At 36.6% G+C, this 21133-nt stretch overlaps 1 protein-coding gene across 7 annotated transcripts in view; it reads left to right on the top strand.

Annotated features, from left to right (window-relative positions):
* LOC138915848 (protein LEG1 homolog) overlaps nt 1–21133 on the top strand; it is a 41279-nt gene that overhangs the window by 6072 nt on the left and 14074 nt on the right. For 3 of the 7 annotated variants that reach the window (XM_070223777.1, XM_070223775.1, XM_070223779.1), the window contains one exon: nt 1117–1209. The exons of the other annotated variants lie outside the window; for them this stretch is intronic. The gene's annotated coding sequence lies outside the window, so the exon portion shown is untranslated. The remainder of the gene's footprint in view (nt 1–1116; nt 1210–21133) is intronic. 7 annotated transcript variants of the gene reach the window in all.

Below are 21133 nucleotides of genomic sequence, written 5' to 3'. Positions count from 1 at the left end.
ATTTATTTGTGGATTTATTTGTGGACATAAAGAAATATAAGTATTTTAGGAAAACTTTCTTCTCTCAGGCAACCACTGAGTAATTAATTATTAGCTGTGATTATTTCTTAATATGTGTATTATCCCTCACTGCCAGATTACATTTATTAAGCATTGAAACCTGGTGTTCTTACAGCTCATTTCACACACTTAAGTAAAAGAAATAATGGTTCAAAATCCATGCCAATTTTACCAGTTAAGACGATGGAGAGTTGTGTCTAATAGGAATCTTAAAATGTTAATTTAACTTTTAGGGTTAAAGTTGATAAAATTAAAGTTCTATCTCCTTTATATAGAAAATTACAACCCTTCTTATGACAAGTAAAGCAGCTGAACACTCTTTAATACTCAATGTATTAAATTCTATTGCTCATAAACCAAATAAATAGTTGTAAATAACAGTATATGTATTGTATGGTTATATTACATATACCTTAAAACTAATACTTAAATTTCAATTTATGTTGTTTCATGTATTTTATTTATTTATTTATTTTACTTAATTCAAAATACCTGCCAAGACCTTTGGCATGTGACTGAGTTCTAAGCATCAGCAGAAATGAAGAGAGAGGTTGATCGTGGGACCGACCACTAGATGTTGCTGGTTGTCTAGCTGATAAATCTAAGCAGATGTAGTTCTCAAAAGCTTACTTATCGCTTTTATTCACCAATGTTTTTTCAAACACAATATCTAATCTAACGCTAACTTTCAGTAAAATTGAAACTCATAAAGAGCTTTAATTCGGAACATCCAAGTTTCCTTAAAAATACTTCTACTTCTCCGCCCAATCTCTTTTCTTTACATTCTAAAAGGTAAGAGAGAGTTTATACCATCTGAATCAGGAATATAGATATGAGATCTAAAAAGTTATTCTTAATATAATGTTTAAATGTGTAACTTCTCTCCTTGCATGACCATATTAATTTGAATATTTTTGCTGTAAGGACTACTATGGATTCAATTATGTTGTAACTTGGTTAGATTTGGCACATTTATTCAGGAATTAGGTTAAATGAATAATTTTCAAACGTTCAGTTACAGACTGCCTCTGTTTCTTCCTTTGTTGTATAACCTAGGATTTGAGGACGGGCTGGAGCAGAGCACTAGGATTTGGGGAAAGGGGTTTTGGTTATGTCTGAAATCTCCAGAACTGGATTGGCTAAACTCTGGTAAGGCAGCTTTAATTATCGCTCCACTAGTCGGGCAGGTTTTGTGTTTAACTTTTTTTCTGTTCAAGAGCAATGAAGGAAGCAACATTAATGAGCCCCAGGAAAGCAATAGAGAGGCTTCACATTACCTCCAAGTCAGTCGACGAACATGTTACAAGAAGCCTGCTGCCTGAGCGCCCCAGGGAGAGGGCAGGCCAGCTGTGGGAGGGCCAGAAGGTGCCCATGCCTGCTGTTGCAGAAACAGTGGATGAAATGACCTAGAGGCAGTCATACTTTCTTTCTCTGATCATGAACTGAAATGATTAATATCTATGATTAAACTTCTAATTCTTCACCCATCCATGCCATACAATGGAAAATGGATCAAATAATATGTAGAATCTGTAGAATTAGGTGCTTTGTGGAGAAAATTCAGATCAGATAACACTGTCCTATAAGTTAGCAAAGTCACTAATGGAGGAGTCTATCTCCAGTAATAAGAATCCACTTTGACAGGTCCTTTGCTAACAGATTTCTTATTAAGAATGTAGGAGTGAAGCCTGCAGTCTACAAAGACAGCTTAGCTTTTTGCAAATTCTACTTCATAAAGTTGAAATTTTTAAAAAAGTAGAAATAAATGCAAAGTAACTGAGTTTTTTCTGGATCTTGCCTTCCTTAATTTTCAAAGAAGATGATTAAATATTATTTGCCAAACTAAGGGCATAAGTTCAATAAGCAGAATATATATTTTGGGAGATGCTGGTAAGTTTAATTTTTATTCTTTGGAATGTGAAACCAGATTATTAGAACTTTAAATTTATGTTTAATTTTTACTTATTTCTCCCCATGTAATAATGCTCAGCATAAGTGAATACATACCACTGTTTAGGGCCATGACTAAATAACACTTGAAACATGGAGTTAAAAAACAAAGATGGGGGTTGGCCCCATGGCTTAGTGGTTAAGTTTGGGATGCTCTGCATGTCAGCCTGGGTTTGGTTCCCGGACATGGACCTATAACTTTTGTTGGAGGCCATGCTGTGGCAGAGACCCAAATACAAAATAGAGGAATGTTGGCACAGGTGTTAGCTCAGGGCTAATCTTCCTCAGGAAAAAAAGAAAAAAAAGCAAAGATGCTGAGGCACAATTTCGGCTATAATCTGGCAATTGTTTAAGTAGAAATTCTTTGCTAAAACCAGGGAGCACTTAGAAAGTGAAGTATCATTGAGAAAGAACTTCTATTCCTTCTTAAAAGTGTGATAGTTTTCTAGGGACAGTCTTCCCCAAAGCTAGCTTTCCTCTCCAAAAAACAGGATTTCTTCAAGGGAAATCTTAAGTGAAGATTAAATTTTAAGCTGAGTGAATGATGCTGCAACTGTCTAATCTGTACATCAGCCCAGCTGACTGTCTGGGTGTGCAGCAAGAGCTCCCCTGTAAAATGCTTTGCATGCTGTCAACTGAAGAGTCTAAGTCAAGTTAGTCAATGGATTTACTCAGTAATCAGCATGAGGAGTTTGAATCCTGGGAAAACAGTTCAACAGAGAGCTCTTAAGGAACTGATCCCAAGTGTGTGAGTTTAAGTGCATCTTATGTCTCTTTCATAAACAGTGCATGTGAAGAGGAAAAGAGAAAAAAAAATTATGGTTAGAGTTCATGTATGTTAAACACAAAAGGATAGAGCACATCTTGACTTTTCTCTAGATTATGTACTGAAGGCAACATAAACAAGAATTTCTTGGTTATACATCAAGAAGTTCAGAGATGCTGACGTTATCTATGTGTGGAGGGAGGCAGGACCGGGACCATTAATTAGTTCCTCAGTCTCTAAGAAATGCAGCTGGCAAATGTGGGAGCAGGTACCCCTTTACCTCCTCCTGCTGTGATCTGTCCGGCTGGCATCTTCAGTCACGAGATGTGGGGCTGCAAGGTCATTTTGACACAGGCTGAGGATGGCCTGCACAACATGGATTTTCTTGTACTGACCTAAAGCCTATGCAGTTTGTTTGCTAGATTCGCTTGTTAGACCAGGGAGAAGGGTCCCCAAAATCTGTCCACGATGCCATTAGTTCTGCCATGAGTCCCCTGCTTACCTGGCTTGCTAGGTGAAATTCAATCATCCTTTAAGACTGAGGACATAGTTCATCTTTCAGGAAGCTTTCCTGTGCCCCCAGAGCTGACTTAATCACTTCCTTTTGCTGGAAACTCATCTGGCTCAGTAGAGACTATGTATTTACCTGTTTATTTCTCCTATAAGAGAGGAAAAATATCTTTTTCTTCCACTCGTTTAAATTCTCAGCTAGGGCACCTGTAACAAGAGACAGATTAACAAAAGAAAAGTTTATAAATTTATTTAATAAAAGTTTTATGTGACACCAGAACCTTCATAAGGAAATGAAGACCTGAAGAAATAGTTAAACCTGAGTGTTTTTATGCTGCATGCATTTGATGAAGAGTAGAAACATCAGAGGACAAAAGATATGAGATAAACGGCGTTAATTGGGGGAAACGTTTTAGCAAGCCCTGTTCATCCAGATCCCTCCCTGTGTCCCTTCATCTTTAGAGATAAGGGTGCTCCATTCCTCCAGATATAGGGAGGCCACCTCTCACATGAGGGTGGTGTGACCTGCTTCAGGGGAAGGTCAGGATGTCTTTCCTGTACACGTCATTTCTCAGATTCCTTCAGCTTGAAATTTTCAATATGTCAAGGGGCCATAGTTGGGGTAGTGTATCCTGAACCTCCCACTCCCTATCGTGAACAAGGATTGAATTCTTGTTGCTCTCTGTATCTCCCGTCTTTAACCATCTGGCACTGTATCCAGTACACAGCAGCAGCTTAGTTTATGTTTCTTAATGTTGAATAAACAGTAACACTACCCAGATGAGTGTGCTTGCTGTCCCTTTGGCATCTGATTCTGGTAGGACCCTATTCTCTGCCTCTCTACTACCTTCTCCCTCTAGGAGGACTTGGTAAGCATTGAATACAATTTTTCTTTTAAAAGAACTCACCTTTAGAGCACCTTTAAGTTCACAGCAAAGTGGAGTGGAAAGCACAGAGCTCCCATATAGATCCCGACCCCACACAAGCGTCGCCTCCCCCACTATCAACATCACATACCAGACTGGTACCTTTGTTACAATCAATGATACTACACTGATACATCACTGCCACCCATAGTCCACAGTTTACATTATGGTTAACTTTGGTCCTGTACATTCTATGGGTTTTGACAAATGTATGATGACATGTATATACCATTACAGTGTTATACAGAAGAGCTTATTGCCCTAAAAATCCTCTGTCCTCCACTTATTCGTCTCTCCCTCCATCGTAAACCCTGAAGTTTTACGTTTAGATCGATGATACATTTTGAGATAATTTTTGTAAATGGTGTAAAGTTTTCGTGTAGATTCATTTTTTTTTGCATGTGGATGTCCAATTCTTCCAGCACTATGAGTTAAAAAGGCTATCCTTTCTCCATTGTATTCCTGCCCTCCTTTGCCAAAGAGCAGTTGACTTTATTTGTGTGGTTCTATTTCTGGGCTCTCTCTTCTGTTCCACTGATCTGTCTGTTCTTTCACCAATACCTCATATGCACACTGTTCTGATTACTGTAGCTTTATAGTAAGTCTTGAAGTAGGGTGGTGTCAGTCCTCCAAATTTGTTCTCCTTCAGTATTGTGTTGGTCAGTGCTTTTTTCAATACACCACAGCTACTGGTCAAACACAGGAGAGTAGAAAAGTGAGTCTCTAAGTATTTTCATTAAGGACAGCAAAGTCTTAATACACACAAATCTGGACATGAAGTAAACTGCAGGAGAGTTGGCAACACACAAATGAGGAAGAGATGAGGATAATAGATAGATCAAGACACAGAAGGCAGGCACAAAAATAAGAGTGAAATTCAAGGGAAGCTTCCTAAAGCCATGGTGGATGACAAAGGAGTTGGGCAGAGATTTGAAGAGATTGCCTAGAGGAGAAAATCGTAAAACAGAAAAAGATATACACCTGACAAATGTTTAGTTCATACTTACAACTTAAAGCTCTGTATCAGCCAGTGTTTGGTCCATGGCCACAGCCTTCCCTTGGCTTGGCAAGTTAGGGTTCAGCTTTGGCTTTCTTATCTCAACCACACAACACCTTGTTTGTGATTTCCTGGATAGATTTCTGCAAACTATGTAAAAGTTAAGGATCCTTCAGAAGTAGTCTGAGGGCAGAATCCTTCTAGAATCCACCCCCCAAAATTTTTATACCTGATTTATTTCTAATATGACAGCAATTTTTTTTTTGGTCTTCTCTTTTATTGAGACTTTTCAGAGTAGGTCGAAGAAGTACTTTTTATCATCTATGTATAGAACATTAGATTAAATTAAATTATTCATATAGCAAGTGAAATTGGCATAAAAAGTGCTTTCAGGAACATCACAACTGCCATCTGGTATTTGGTAAGTCACTTGGAATGGAAGCACCTTAGAGACAGAACGTTCTTTCTTTGTTTGTCTGTTATGTACAATTTTGCTCTGTGGAAACTTCCACTATATTGATGTAGATGTTTGTTGAATAGATTAACTCAACTAGGGCCAACTGATGACTGATGACAGTTATGATTACAATCTGCATTCAAACAGTGACTCTCTCTCTTGAGGACAGCTGACCTTGGATTTCAGTCCTCATGCATCCTGTACAGTAAATCCCAGCCTCAGAAGGCACCCAAGTCAGAGTTCTACCGGGACTCATGTATCTAACTACAGTATCTTCTACTCAAATGACTTCATCCTTGACCTTTCTTCTGGTGCCTATGTTTATCATTTCCTTATTCCTTTTGGTAAATATTACCATTTTAACTTTTACCACTTTACTTTGGTGTTCCTTATGTTCATTAAATTTATGAATGAAACATATAAAGTTTGTATTAACATGTTTGTCATTTTGTGTTTTCATATCATAAATTACTAATATGTATCTTGGTTTTAGTCTTGTTTTTCTATTAACTTATTGTCTTATTTAATCATGTGGTCCCATTGCCCAGCACTTTTCCTGACACACAGTGGGCAGCATATATAATTATGTTGATATTAAGTGTTCTGGGTACTTTTAGCTTCTACGATAATCTAATTCCACTTTTTATTTATAAGAACATCCACTTAGAGAACTTTATGATTCCAAATAATATGCAAGTATAGCTTGGACAAGTTGGTTAATTTATTATTTTTATTTATAGAAAAAAATCTACTAAGAGAAATCAAAGAATAACTAAGAAATATAGAGATATACTGTGCTCAAAGATTGGAAAACTCATTATGGAATACATGTAAATCTTCCCCAATTTATTTATCGATTTAATGCAGAAGAACTGAAATCTCAGCAGGATTTTCTTTTTATATGTAGACGAGTTGATTCTCAAATTTATATGGAATAGCAATGAGAATGTCAAAGCTGTAGAATAATTAAACATTTTTTAAAAAAATAAGCATACATTTAAAGGGATCACATTATCTAATTTTAAGCCTTTGTACTAAGCTGCAGTTGTTAGTGTGATATATATGAAAGAGGACACAGACGGATGGAATAGCGGAGAGACTCCAGATATTGACCCACTGACTTCAGAATAGACCCAATAAAGCTAATTGACATTTGACAAAAGAGTAAAACCAATACCACGGTCAAAGCATACTCTTTTAAACAAACCTGTTGGCAAAATAGGCCATCCATGTGTTAAGTATCAAAGCTTTATGTGACACTGAACATAAATGTTAACTCAAAGGGATCATAAACATACATGTAAAACTATAAAACTTTCATAGGAAATATACAAGAAAAACTTTGTAACCTAGAGTTAGGCAATGAGTTCTTAGATTTGATACCAAAGTCACAATTCATAAAGGAAAATAATAATAAATTGGATTTCATCAAAATTAAAATGCTCACTTTACAAAAGACAGTTAAGGAAATGAAAAGACAGAAAAGCTACAAACTAGGAAGAAATACTGGCAAATCACGCATCTAAAACCCACTACTTGTACCTGGTACGTACAATGAACTCTCTAAACTCAACATTTTGAAAACAACTCAACTGAAAATAGGCAAAGAACTTGCATAGACGATTCTATCCAAATAAGATACAAGGATGACAAATAAGCACATAGAAAGATGTTAAATATAATTTGCCATTAAGGAAATGCAACTAAAAACTATGATGGCTGCCACTATGTATCTATTAGGATGTCTAAAATAATACTGACTGTATCAAATGTTGGGGGTGATGCAGAGGAGCTGGGACACTCATACCTTGTGGTGGGAAGGCCAAATGATATACACACTCTTAGGGGTTGAATTATGTCCTCCCCAAATTTGTACTCTGAAGTCCGAACCTCCAGTACCTCAGAATGTGAGCTTATTGGAAAATAGGGTCATTGCAAGTGTAATGAGTTAAGACAAGGTCATACAGGAGTGAGGTGAACCCCTAATGCAACATGACTGGTGTCCTTATGAAAAGGGAAAATGTGGACACACATATGAGCACAGGGAGAATACCAGGCAAACGTGAAAGGTAAGATGATACAAACCAAGATTGTCAGCCAACCACCAGAAGCTGGGGGGCAGCATGAAACAGTCTCCCTGACTGCCTCAGAAGGAACCAACTCTTAGGACACTTGGGTCTTAGACATCCACCTTCAGCAGTAAGAGACAATTAATTTCTGTAATTTAAACCACCAGTTTGTGGTGCTTTGTGACAGCAGCCCAGCAAACTAAGAAAGCCACTTTGGAAGCCCTTGGACAATTTCTTATAAAATTAGACACACACCTAACAGTGACCTTGCGATCCTACTTCTGGACACTTACTCCAGACGAAAGAAAATACATCTTCACACAAAAACTTATATCTGACTTTTTCCAACAGTCGCATCTCTAATTGCCAAAACCTGGAAAGAACCCAAATATCCTTCAGTGGATGAATCGGTAAACAAACTGGCACATCCATTCAGTGGAATCCCACTCAACAAAAAACAATAAACATAAACAAACAGAAAACCAAACAACAACAAAACTCAACAACTTCGATGTGCACAACTCGGCGAAGCACGAAGGCTCAGTGAAAGAAGTCAGTAACAAAATATCACACTGTGTGATGCCGTCTATATGACATTCTCAGAAAGAAAAAGCTATAATGATGCAGTACACATCAGTGGTTGCTGGAGTTAAAACTGGGGAAAAGTGGTCATTATAAAGAGAGAATATGACGGAATTTGGGGGAAGATGAAACCGTTTTGTGTCCTGACCATAGCGGTGTTTATATGAATCTACACTGGTCTTAAAATTCATAAAGCTGTGCACCAAAGGAAAAAACAGTCAATTTTACTGTATTTTAATTTAAAGATAAAATAAAGTCTTCTTAGATGATCACCATTTCAAAGGTCAAAGGAAAAGAGAGAATATTAAAAATTCTTTGCCAGATAGAAGATGAAGTTTGAGTAGAAAAACAAAGTGACATTAAACTTGATTAGAAAATGGAAATTGGTAAAAACAGCCAAATTGCAGAAGATATGAAAAAATTTGTCAACAAAGACATGAGAATTTATTCCACCTCACCAGTAGGTAGGAACTGCGAATTAGAAATAGAGAAGCAACGGGGTGACATTTTTTCACCCATCAGATTTGCCAAGTTGGCAAATATTAGAAACAGTATGTTCATAGACGAGAAAATGCAAATTTTAAGTACATAAATGAAAGTGTGTCCAACCACACTAATGGGAAAAAGCAAATATAAGAAGCCCAACGAAATGCCATTAATTCACCCATCAGATGGAATACACTGAAGAGAAAGAACTGGCTGTGGAAAAAATGATGGATGTATCATTCTCACATGTATTGCTATGGACTTTAAATTGCTATAATATTCTTGGGAATTATTTAGGTAATATGTAGATATTAAGAAACAGACATAAAGTCTTTTGTTTAGCAGTTCTCAAGTGAAATTCATTCTAAAGTATTCAAAACTCCCATTATAAAGCTATCCAAAAGAGAATATTTACTGCAACACTGTTTGTGGTGCCAAGAGTGGATGCAACATCATTAAGTGTTCATCAGGAGCAGCACAAGTCTTAAAAATATATTTAAAATTTCTATTTTATGATCTATTTACCTGCAATATTTGCACACACACATATATTTTTTATTTCAGGTGCAGACCATTAATACCTTTGTAGACTTCCTAAAGTTGAACTTTTAAAAAATTTTCTCCTACAGAATTCAAAGGGAAAGTGGACTGAAAAAATAGGAGAAAGGTGATCTTAATTACATATCACAAAGATCTCTCTTTCTGATCATAGCGAGGTAATTGTGCTACTTCTGTTCAACCCATCCTTAATTGGAACATGTAAATCAGGTGGGGCTATGTGAGCCATTGCTCTACGCTGTCAAGCATGAATTCATGATGGGGGCTATTTATGAGATAGGCAATAAACAGGCAAATCTATCTAATGAATTTATCCAAAAATTTATCAAACATACACATAATAATGACAAATATTCTTGGGTTACCCCTGCAATAACTTGTGTGTAAACAGCTTTTTTTCCTCTTAAATTTATTTACTCTTATTTGTAACAACTCTTGGAATGTTGGAATTAGAAAGCCCTAATCACGCTGCATAGCTGGTTCTCCTTCCATCATCCCTATGCTCTCAAGAGGATTTTCCTGTTTCAAATTAGTAGATAAAGAAAAATGGGCTGAGCAATTGACCTTTTGCAGGATCTGCTGATATCAGTGAGATATGGATTTCTGCAGTATTCTTGCACCCTGAGGTGCAGCCCTGAAGGACCACGGGAAGAGGCAGAACTTCAACAGGGCACCTGGTCATTCACTTTACTTGGAAGGAGACATGGTCAGAGGGACAGTTCTCCACACTTTCATTGTCAGTGAGCAGAGGCTTGGAAGAACACACATGCTGATGGTGATATGAGGGAAATCCTACATTGGGTTGGACGAATTCAGCCTCCTGAAACCAAGGCTGATCTGACTCTCACCACCGCTGAGTCCTCAACCTGCAAACAACAGGAAACTACTCTGAGCCCCCAACTGGGCAAAATCTTCTGAGAGTATCAGCCAGTGCTCTGGTAGTAGATGGATCATAGTGTATTTCTTCCACCATGAAAGCAACAGGAATTTGTACTCATTGAAATCAACACCCTGGATAGGCAACTTACAGTCAAAGGAATTTCAAAGAGATTCTGGTCTTGCTATGTACTTTCAGTGGAAAGGCCTATTGAAGTCTCAGCTTAACTCCACCTCATTGGGTGGTGGTGCTGTCTTGTCAGTTACAGTATCTGCTGTTAAGCAAGACTAATATATGCTGACTTTTCTTACACTGCTAGAGTAAACATCCTGTGAACCAAGGGGAGGAAAATGCGAGTGGTTCCTTTTTTTTTTTCGCTAACAGACCACTCATAATTTTTCTGTTCTTATCTCCTTAATTTTGTTCTCTACTGATTTAAACGCCATACATACCAAGACACACAAAAATGTTTCTATTGAACGAAAAGTGGGACTGTCACATAGCCATTTTGGGCTCCTTATGTTACTGAAACACCGGGAAAAGAGGAGGGTTAATGTAGCTTTAGGGTGATTGACCATAATTATCCAAGAGAATTAAGATTCCTGCTATACAAAGGAAGCAAGGAGAGATATGTCTGGTAGCAGGGAATTCTCTGGCCAGTTCCCAGATGCAATAGTAAAAAATTAATGGGAGTCTGCAGCAAGTCAATACCTGTGGGAATATTATAGGCTTAGACACTTCAGGAATAAAATCTTGGGTCATTTCACAAAGAAAACTCTGAATGGGGTTGGAAAAGGTAAATTATAATTTTCGCATGACCAGTTGCCTTAATGGCTACCATTGAAGATAAGCATTTTTTCTGTCATTGATTATTTATGAATACATATCATTTAAGAGACTTTTTTATTATTCCCTATTATTTCCACATAAATTTGACTCTAAAATTTTGACGTTGGGTTGTAGGATGTGAAAGGAGCAGTTTGATTGAACTAGAAGGGGAAAGATCATCAAACAGAGATGGGTCCAGAAAGTGAATGACAAACTTGCGTTCCCCACTTTCTGGAGAGAAGAGCCTACATTCATTTGTAAGAGGCTTGGTGACATCATGCTTTATGGAGCATGACCTGTTCTTACTATTAGCATTTCAAAGGATAGAGGGTCTATATGTATACTGAGTTAACAAAGGTGGGGACTTTACCAATTTGCCTATTGGTGCTTCATCATCATTCTTAACCCCTTAGACTGGTACAGGAACTACATTTCTTTGGTTCACTTGTGACGAGAGTTCTGGATTTGATAATCTCAGTAATTGGTACTCACGCAAGATTTGAAAGGAAGAAGAGAAGGAGAAGCCCTCATTCTTCTCTGACCAATGTGGGCTGACGTTTGGGGAGACCACAGGTGAAGTCTGCATCAGACTGGGAATTCTCATATGAAAAACCTGCTTCAATATTGAAGATATCTGAGGTCATGGTGGTATTTTTCTGTAATTTCAGCCTCCTGGTCTTCTTGATTCGGATGGCAATCTTCCTGGAGCCTTGTTCTCCTAGCCCAAAAATCAGTGCTTTGAGCACTTATTTATAGTATTAATTGTTTTCTTGCTTGAGAGATCTAACTTTATTCATATTTTGCTGACTGAATTCAGATTGACAGATTCACGTGTCAAAATATTTTCTACCAATTGTGTTCAGTCTACATTTCCAGGTAATTTTCTGTATGTGAACATATGTATGTATTTATTTTACTACACAAAATAATTTTTACATTACTTACTATGTAGCATGTTTTTGCCCTATTCTTGATGTTGAGATAATTAGTTGATACTAAATCCTCACTCCATTGTGAGTTGTTTAGTCAGTATTTTAACTACATTCATAATTATAAGTATATAATGATAAAACTCAAAATATTTCAGGATAAGGGGCTGGCCTGGTAGAGCAACCGTTAAGTTTGACGTTCTGCTTCGGCAGCCAGGGGTACGCTGGTTTGAATCCTGGTTGGGGACCTGTGGACAGCTTGTCAAGCCATGCTGTGGCAGGTGTCCCACATATAAAAAGGAGGAAGATGGGCATGGATGTTAGCACAGGGCCAATCTTCCTCAGCAAAAGAGGAGGATTGGCAACCAATGTTAGCCAAGGGCTAATCTGCCTAAAAAAAAAAATTCATGATAAAATGAAGGATTTTGAGTGGTGTTCAATACAATAAAAACATATTAAAAGCAGTTTCATAACAAGTACTGAAACAGAAAAACTTAGCACAGTCAATATTTTTCTATAAACTTTTACCAGCCAATCCCCATCAGAGTTTTCCCCTAGTGGGGTTTAGTGTAAACTGTGTAAAATTCATAATCAGAAAAACTGGTTATGGATTCCAGCTTCTGTACCTAGATGGTCAGTATTTTTTTGTTTGTTTCTTTGAGTGCAATTGAGCTCTAATTTGATTGCCTTTCAATAAAATAGAAAGCTAGAAGTTTTCCACAGTGTCAGGCACTCTGGCTCTTTCTCTCTTCATTCTCTGCACACTTTAGGTCTAGGCCTCATCCACATGATTCAAGATGACTTTTTACCACATGAGCAAACCAAGTAGCCTCAAGGAAGAAGAGACCCTTAAATCAGCAATTAGCAAGTTTTGAGATTTACACATCATTTCTGCTTCCTTCCCACTGGTCAGAACTTTGTTACAGGGCCACACCACTAAAAAGTTTCTTGGAAGAAGGGAGTCTTTTTTTCAGGATGATGTAGGTTGTCTTAGGGGAGGACATATCTAGATAAAAGTGTAGGAGCTGTATTGCCAAGACATAAGGGAAAAATGGACACATCGGATGTCTACAGCCTTTGCCACAGGGTGCTCTTTGGCTACTCAAACCTTTGCCATCACCCTTGTTCTACAACTATAAAGTTCTCGCTCCTTCTGCCCCTAAGAAGAAACCTCAAGGCCCCTCCACTTCCTGTTAGTCAGTGTTGACAATCTTTGGGTGATGGATGGTCTTGCCCATCTGATTCAGATGAGCCTCCTCATTGATTGATTAATTTTAAACAAAGGGACCTATTTTCTCCTTAGCAAATACCTAATACACTTATAGGACTATAAATAAACGCAATAGCATAACTATAATAAAACTTCCATCCAGAAAAGGAAAGAATGGGAAACCCAGTAGTCAGTTCTCTGTAGCTGTTATTCAACCCTCATGGCATATACTCAGGCCAAGCACAGTGTTGCTTGGTATTGCCCTCTGAGAGGAGCTCCTTTGTCCATTATCCCTTGACCTCTGAGGCACCTGACTTTCTTTTCTTGGTGGCTCTCCCTTGTCCATAATCCTTCATGGCCACTGAAGTTGAAATCGGAGACTATGACCATATGGAGGCAATAGATCTTAGATAGTCTGTCCCCTCCAGGTAGTGCAGAACTAAGGACCCAGGGCTTGTACAGTCACAGATGCTGCAGATCACGCTTGCGATCTCTTAATGCAATCTCTTAAAACTTAGAGACGTTTTAGTCTTCTAGCTGCTGGTGTGATTGGCATGAGAGCGACTGCAGCCAAAGTCTTCTTCTAGGCAGTTTCCAAGCCTAAAGATTCTAGACCCTCCCTTACTGTCTTCTGTTTTCAGGCCATCTCTCTTTAGGGTTTCCAGCTTTCCAGACTGAAATATCTGAATATTTCCCACTTACCACAAATATTCCCACAAGGCCAACTCTACATAGTTTGGATTCTGTCATTTGTTACACATGCTTTGGGAAAAAATCCTTTAGTAGTTAGCTTTAGATTTATCTTCATGTAACAGAAATCCTAAATATCTGTGCTTTAAACAAGATAGGATTATCTTTGTGTTCAAATAAAAGTTTAGAAGTAGGCCCACCAGGGATGGAGTGGTGGCTTCACAGTTTTAGGGATCTAAACTTATTGTTTCCTAGTCTTCTGTTATCAGTAGGATATTTTCTTAACACTATGAATGAAGAAAACACACCTCCACATTCCCCCTCTAGCCAGCAGGAAGAAGGATGGATCCATAAGGGAAAACTCCTCCTTTTCAGGAAGCTACCCTTAGAGAAGTGCAGACAAACCATGCAGTCATATCATATCAGTCAGAATTTATTCATATAGTCTCACATCATTTTAAACAGCTTCTGGATTGTTTTCCATTTTTGGCATTAAAGTTGCTATTGATGTACAGGTTTTTTCAAAGTAAGGTGTTTTCAAATCACATGGGTAAATACCTAAAATTGCCGGGTCGGTCATATAGTAAATCTGTGTTAAACTATAAGAAACAGATAAACTATTGGCAAACAAAACTGTGCTGTTTTGCATTTCCACTAGCAATGAAGGAGAGTTTCTGTCAGTCTTCATTCTGGCCCAAATTTATTACTGTCAGTTTTTTCCCCTTAATATTAGCGATTCTAATGGATGTGTATTGGTGTTTCATTGTGCTTTCAATTTACGTTTTCCTGTTGACAGTGATGTTGACCATCTTTTCATGTGCTTATTTGTTACCCATGTATCTTTGGTGAAGTGTCTGTTCAGATCTTTTACACATTTTTAGTTTGCTGTATTGTTTTCTTATTCTCGAGTTTTAAGTGTTCTTTGTATATTTTAGATATGAGACCTGCAGCAGATATATGATTTGCAAATACATTCTGTCAGTGGCTTGTCTTTTGCTGTAGTAACTGTCTTTGATGACAGTTTGATGACAGTTTGTCTTTGATGAGACTAAGATTTTTCATTTTGGAAAACAATTTATGTATATCTATGTTTTTTTTGTTTTGAGTTTGTGCTTGTGGTGGTGTATCTCAAAATTCATCACTAAACTCAAGATCATGGGAATATTTTTCTATGTTTTCTTCCAGAAGTTTTATTGGTTTGAATGTACATGTAGGGCTATGATCCATGTTGAGCTAATTTTTGCATAAAGTGTGAAGTTTATGTCAGGATGTGTATGTTTGCATACAGACATCCATTTATTCCAGCACAATTTGCTGAAAATACTCCACTCAACTGCCTTTGCAACTTTGTCAAAAATAAGTCGACAACATTCGTGTGCATCCAGACTCTCTATTTTGTTCCACTGACCTGTTCTTTAATCAATACAACACTGTCTTGATTAGTTTAGTTTGATAGTCTTGACACTGAGTAGTCCTCAAACTTTATTCTTCTTGTTCCGATTTGACTATCTGGGTTACTTCATCTTTCCATATAATTCTTGGAACCCACTCAGCCATGTTTACAAGAAACTTGCTTATATGTTGCTTTGGACTGCAATGAATGTATATATCAAATTTGGGAGAATTGACATTTTAGTTAATATCGTCTTACAATCAATGAACACATATATTATTATGTATAGTTCTGGGTTTGGAATTTTTAGTGGTTGTTTTAGGGTTTATAGTGCATTATTAATTTATCGCTGTCAACCTTCAAATGATTTTTATATCACGAAATGTATAGTATAAGTATCTTAAATACTATGCATCCATTTTTTCTTCTAGGCATGTGTTGAACTTACACATAACTTCTAAACCTCAGGCTACATTGTTATCCTTTTTGTTCAAATAGCCAATTATTTGTAGAGGCTTTTACATTATAAGAAAAAAAATATATTTATCCATTCAACTGCCATTTATAGCGCTCTTCTCTCCTTTCTGCACATCCATATTTCCATCTGCATTCTTATTCCTTTTGCCTAAAGGACATTCTTAACATTTTTGGAACTATGGATCTGATAGCGATGAATTCTTCCAGCTTGGGAATGTCTGAAACATTCTCGATTTTATCTCTCCTTTGTAAGATATTTTTACTGGTCATGGACTTCTAGGTTACAATTTATGTATGTACATATTTATTATTTTAAAGGTGTTTCACTGTTTTATTGTGTTCATTTTTTTGAGGGGAAATCAGCTTATCTTTGTTTTTCTGTGTGTAATGTCTTTTAATCTCTCTACAATTAAAATTTTATCTTAATTGCTGGTTTTGAGCAATTTCGTTATGATATGCCTTGGTGTAGTTTCCTTCCTGCTTATTGTGTAAGAAATACATTCAGCTAGTTTGATCTATGGGTTATATTGTTCACTACAGTTGGAAAATTTTCAGTCATTATTTCTTCAAATAATTTTCTGACTTTCCTTTCTTTTGGGACAACAATTGCACGTATGTTAGGACAAGTGGAGTTGTCCCAGGCTCACTGATGTCCTTTTCATTGTTTTATTCTTTTTTCTACTGTGTTTCTTTGAAGCAGTTTTTTTTGTTATATGGTCAAGTTTACTAATGTTTCTCTCAGCACCATATAATTGGTTGTTTATCTCTCAAATTGTTCATCTAATTGGTGGTACATGTTTCATTTCATACGTTGTGGTTTTCTCTCTATGAGTTTGATTTGAATCTTTTACGTATTTTCTATGGGTCTACATTTTTTGATGTCATACTTGGAGGTCGTAGAAAGATATTTGATCTTTGTCCCTGGTTCCTGGCATAGAACTCCTAAAATTCTTGGAATTTCTTGAGTGATAAAAGGGCTGCAAATCTTTTTTGTTCTAATGAGGTGATTTTTGGAGGGCTGATTCATAGCTTCAGGAATGGGGCCTTCACGATGTGGCCTCATTACCAGGGAGACCAAGATTTGGTTAGAAGATTGGAACTTTCATCCCTATCCCTAACCTCCAGGGAGGGGAGATGGACTGGAGATTTAATTAATCGCTAATGGCCAATGATTTAATCAAGCATGCTTATATACTGAAACCTCCATATAAACCCCTAAAGGATGAGATTCTGTGTTGGTGAAGAAATAGAAGTGTTAGGAGGGTGTTGTGCCCAGAGATGGCATATTTTTCCAGCCACTCCCTTCTTCCTTGCCCTATGGATATTTTTCATTTGCTTTCCTGAGTTTTATCCTTTATATTAAACTTGTGATAGTAAGTTAAGTGCCTTCCTGAGTTCTGCAAACAATTTTAATAAATGGACAGACTGGAACCGAGGAGATTGTGAGAATATTTCAACTTTCTAGACAAGTCAGACAGAAGTGTGGGTAACCTGGGACCAGATACTTGAACTGGCATCTGCAGTCAGGGCACTCCTTTCGGACTCAGCTCTTAAATCTGTGGAGTATGACTAACTCTGGATACTTAGTGTCAAAAGTAAATTGAATTGTAAAACACCCAGTTGGAGACCTGGTTGATGTGAGGAAAATCCCCTACACATTTGGTGTCAGAAGTGCTATGAATAAAAACAGCTCATATAGCCAAGAAATCACTGCCAAATTCAATGTCATGAAGCTTTTACCAAATGTTTTCTTTCAAGAGTTTCATAGTTTCAGCTCTTACTTGTAGTTCTTTCCTCCATTTTGAGTGAATTTTTATGTATGGTGTAAGGTAAGTATCCATCTTCATTGTTTTTGCATGTGGATATACAGTTTTCCATGCACTGATTTTTGAAAAGACTGTCCTTTCCCTATTAAATGGTCTTAGCATCCTTGTCGAAGATTGTTTAGGGGCTCTCTATTCCCTTTCATTGGTCCATACATCAGCTTTTATACTAGTATTGTAAGCTTTTGCTTACTGTAGTTTTGTACTAAGTTTTGAAATCAGGTGTCATAAGACATCTAAGTATGTTCTTCTTTTCCGGGATTGTCTCCATACCAATTTCAGGATGGATTTTTCCATTTCTGCAATCAACACCATTGAGATTTTGATGGGGATTGCATTAAACCTGTAGATCACTTTTAGTAGTGTTGACATCTTAACAATAGTAAGTCTTCCCATCCCTGAACATGGGGTGTCTTTCCATTTATTTGTGTTTTCTTCAGTTTCTTTCAGCCATATTTTGCAGTTTTCAGTGTGCTAGTCTTTTGGCTCCTTGGTTAAGTTTATTCCTAAGTATTTTCTTCTTTTTGATACTATTCTAAGAGAATTATTTTCTTAATTTCTTAGATTATTCATTGTTAGCATATAGAAACACCATTGGTTTTTGGGTTTTGATTTTATATCCTTCAACTTTGCTGAATTTTTTCATTAGTTCTATCAACTATATTGTGAAATATGTTTTCTTCATATAGGAACCTGCCTTCAGGGGCCGGCCGCATGGCTGAGTGGTTAAGTTTGCACGCTCTGCTTCAGTGGCCCAGGCTTTTGCCAGTTCAGGCCCTGGGTAAGGACATGGCACTGCTCATCAGGCCATTCTGAAGTGGCATCCCACATAGCACAACCAGAGGTACTCACAGCTAGAATATACATTGGCAACAGATGTTAGCTCAGGTGTCCATCTTTAAAAAAAATGAACATGCCGTCAGTGAACAGAATCTTTTATTTTTTTCTTGCCTAATTAGTTTTGCCAGCACATTCAGTACTACGTAAAAAGAAATGGGGAAAGTGGGCATTCTTATCTCCTTCCTCTTTGCATCATTATCTGTAATTGGATGCTAGATATGCTATAATTCTATTTCTTCCCCTATATTATTGATTTTATACTTTTACGTTTACATGTTTTAAAACCCACACTATGTTATTATTCTATCCATTGATCAGTCAGTTATCTTTGAAAGAGATTTAAATAACTTTGTTTAAAAGGATCTTAGATATTTATACATGTAGTTACCATGTCTTGCAGTCTTCTGTCTGGTAGCATTTTTCTTCTTGAAAAATGTCCATTAATATTTCTTGCAGTTAAAATCTTGTTTTGATATATTCTTTCAGTTTTTATTTGCTTGAAAATGTCTTCCTTTAGCTTTCATTTCTGAGAAACGCTTTTGGTGTATATGGATGTCTATGTTTTTTTTCTTTTAAGTGAGTTAAAGATGTTTCTCCATTGTTTCCTTGCTCGTCTTGTTTCCAGTGACTCCTTTGCTGTGGCCAATTTTAACATTTTCTCTTTATGATTGATTTTGATATTTGTAATTTGATTATGATATGCCTTGGTATTTCTTGTCTTTTGGTTTTTTGAGTTTTGGATCTGCAGTTTTCTATTTTCAATAAAACTTAGAAATGTGTCAATCATTATTTCTCCAAATACTGTCTCCACTTTGTTAGGGACTCCAACACATCTATATAAAATTACTTGAAGTTGTGTTCCAGGTAAATAATAGTCTTTTCACTTTTTAAAATGTTCTTTTCTGTCTGTGTTTCTTTTGAATGGTTTCTATTGCTATGTCTTCAAATTCATTCACCTTTTTTTCTGCAATTTCTGATCTGCTGTCCATTCTGTTTTATTCATTTTTCACTTAATACATTGTAGTTTTCATCTTTATTATTTAATTTTTCAACTTTAAAAATTCTCTATATCTTGTTTCACCCATTGAACATCTAGATTGCAGGTATAACAAGTGTTTTTTTCTGTAGTTTTCTTTTTCTTGCCTAATTGCTCTGGCTAGGACTTCCAATACTGTGTTGACCAAGAGTGGGGAGAGTGAGCATCCTTGTCTTGTTCCTGTTTTAGAGGGACAGGCTTCACTTTTTCACATTGAGTGCGACGTTAGCTGTGGGTTTGTTGTATATGGCCTTTACTATTTTGAGATAGTTCTATACTTGTTTTATTTAGAATTTTTATCATAAATTGCTGTAAATCTTGTCAAATGCTTTCTCTTCATATATTGAAATGATCATATGATTTTTATTCTTCATTTAGTAAATGTGGTGTATGATATTGATTGATTTGTGGATATTCAACCATTCTTGCATCCCTGAAATAAATCCCACTTAATCATGCTGTATATTCCTTTTAATGTAATTTGTATTCAGTTTGCTAATATTTTGTTCAGGATTTTTGCAACAATGTTGATTGGTGATATTCATCTGTAATTTTCTCTTTTGTGTTGTCCTTGTCTGGTTTATCAGGGTAATGTTGGCCTTGTAAAATGAGTTAGAAAATATGCTCTCTTTTTCAATTTTTTGGAAGAGTTTAAGAATGAGAAGCATTACACCCTTGAATGTTTGGTAGAATTTACCTGAGAAGTTGTCTGGTCCCGGACTTTTGTTTCTTGGGAGCTTTTGATTACTGTTTGAATCTCATTAGTAGTGATCAGCTTGTTTAGATTGTCTATGGCATCTTGATTCGTTTTGGAAGATTGTATGATTCTAAGAATTTATCCGTTTCTTATAGGTTATCCAATTTGTTGGTGTATACCTTTTCATAATATTCTCTTATAAACCTTTTGTATTTCTGTGTATCCATTGTAATGTCTACTCTTGCCTTTCTGATTTTATCAAAACCTACTTTTCTTTTTCTTAGTCTAGCTAAAGGATTGTCATTTTTTTTCTCTTCTCAAAGAACCAGCTCCTAGTCTCATTGATCTTTTCTCTTGTCTTTCTAGTCTCTATTTCATTTACTTTGGCTCTGATTTTTAGAATTTCCTTCTTTCTACTGAGTTTGAGATTCGTTTGTTCTTCTTTTTCTAGTTTCTTTAGATGTAACGCTAGATTGTGTTATTGAGTTTATTTTTTTTCTTGAGATCAGCCTGTATTGCTGTAGACTTCCACCTTAGTACCACTTTAGAGGCATCCCATACATTTTATGTCACATTTTCATTTTCATTTTTCTCCAGGTAATTTTTAATTTCTTCTGTGATTTCTTTGTTGATCCAATTTTTGATCAGTAACATGTTGTTTAGTCTCCACATATTATGACTTCTTCAGCTTTCTTCCTGTAGTTGGTTTCTGGTTTTGTACCATTGTGGTGAGAAAACATGCTAGAGATGATTTCAATCTTCTTAAATTTATTGAGACTTGTTTTGTGGTCTAACACGTAATCTATACTGGAGAATGTTCCCTGTCCACTTGAAAAGAACATGTATTGTGCAGTTTTTGAATGACATGCTCTGTATATATCTATTAAGTTCTTCTGGTCTAACGTGTTGTTGAAGGCCATTGTTTCCCCGTTTTTTTTTTTTTTTTTGTCCGGATGAGATACCCATTGATGT

Source organism: Equus caballus, chromosome 10, assembly GCF_041296265.1.
Source record: "Equus caballus isolate H_3958 breed thoroughbred chromosome 10, TB-T2T, whole genome shotgun sequence".
In the NCBI taxonomy this organism is placed as follows: domain Eukaryota; kingdom Metazoa; phylum Chordata; class Mammalia; order Perissodactyla; family Equidae; genus Equus; species Equus caballus.
Note: the sequence above shows the minus strand (reverse complement) of the source record. Positions and strands in the feature narration are given on the sequence as shown.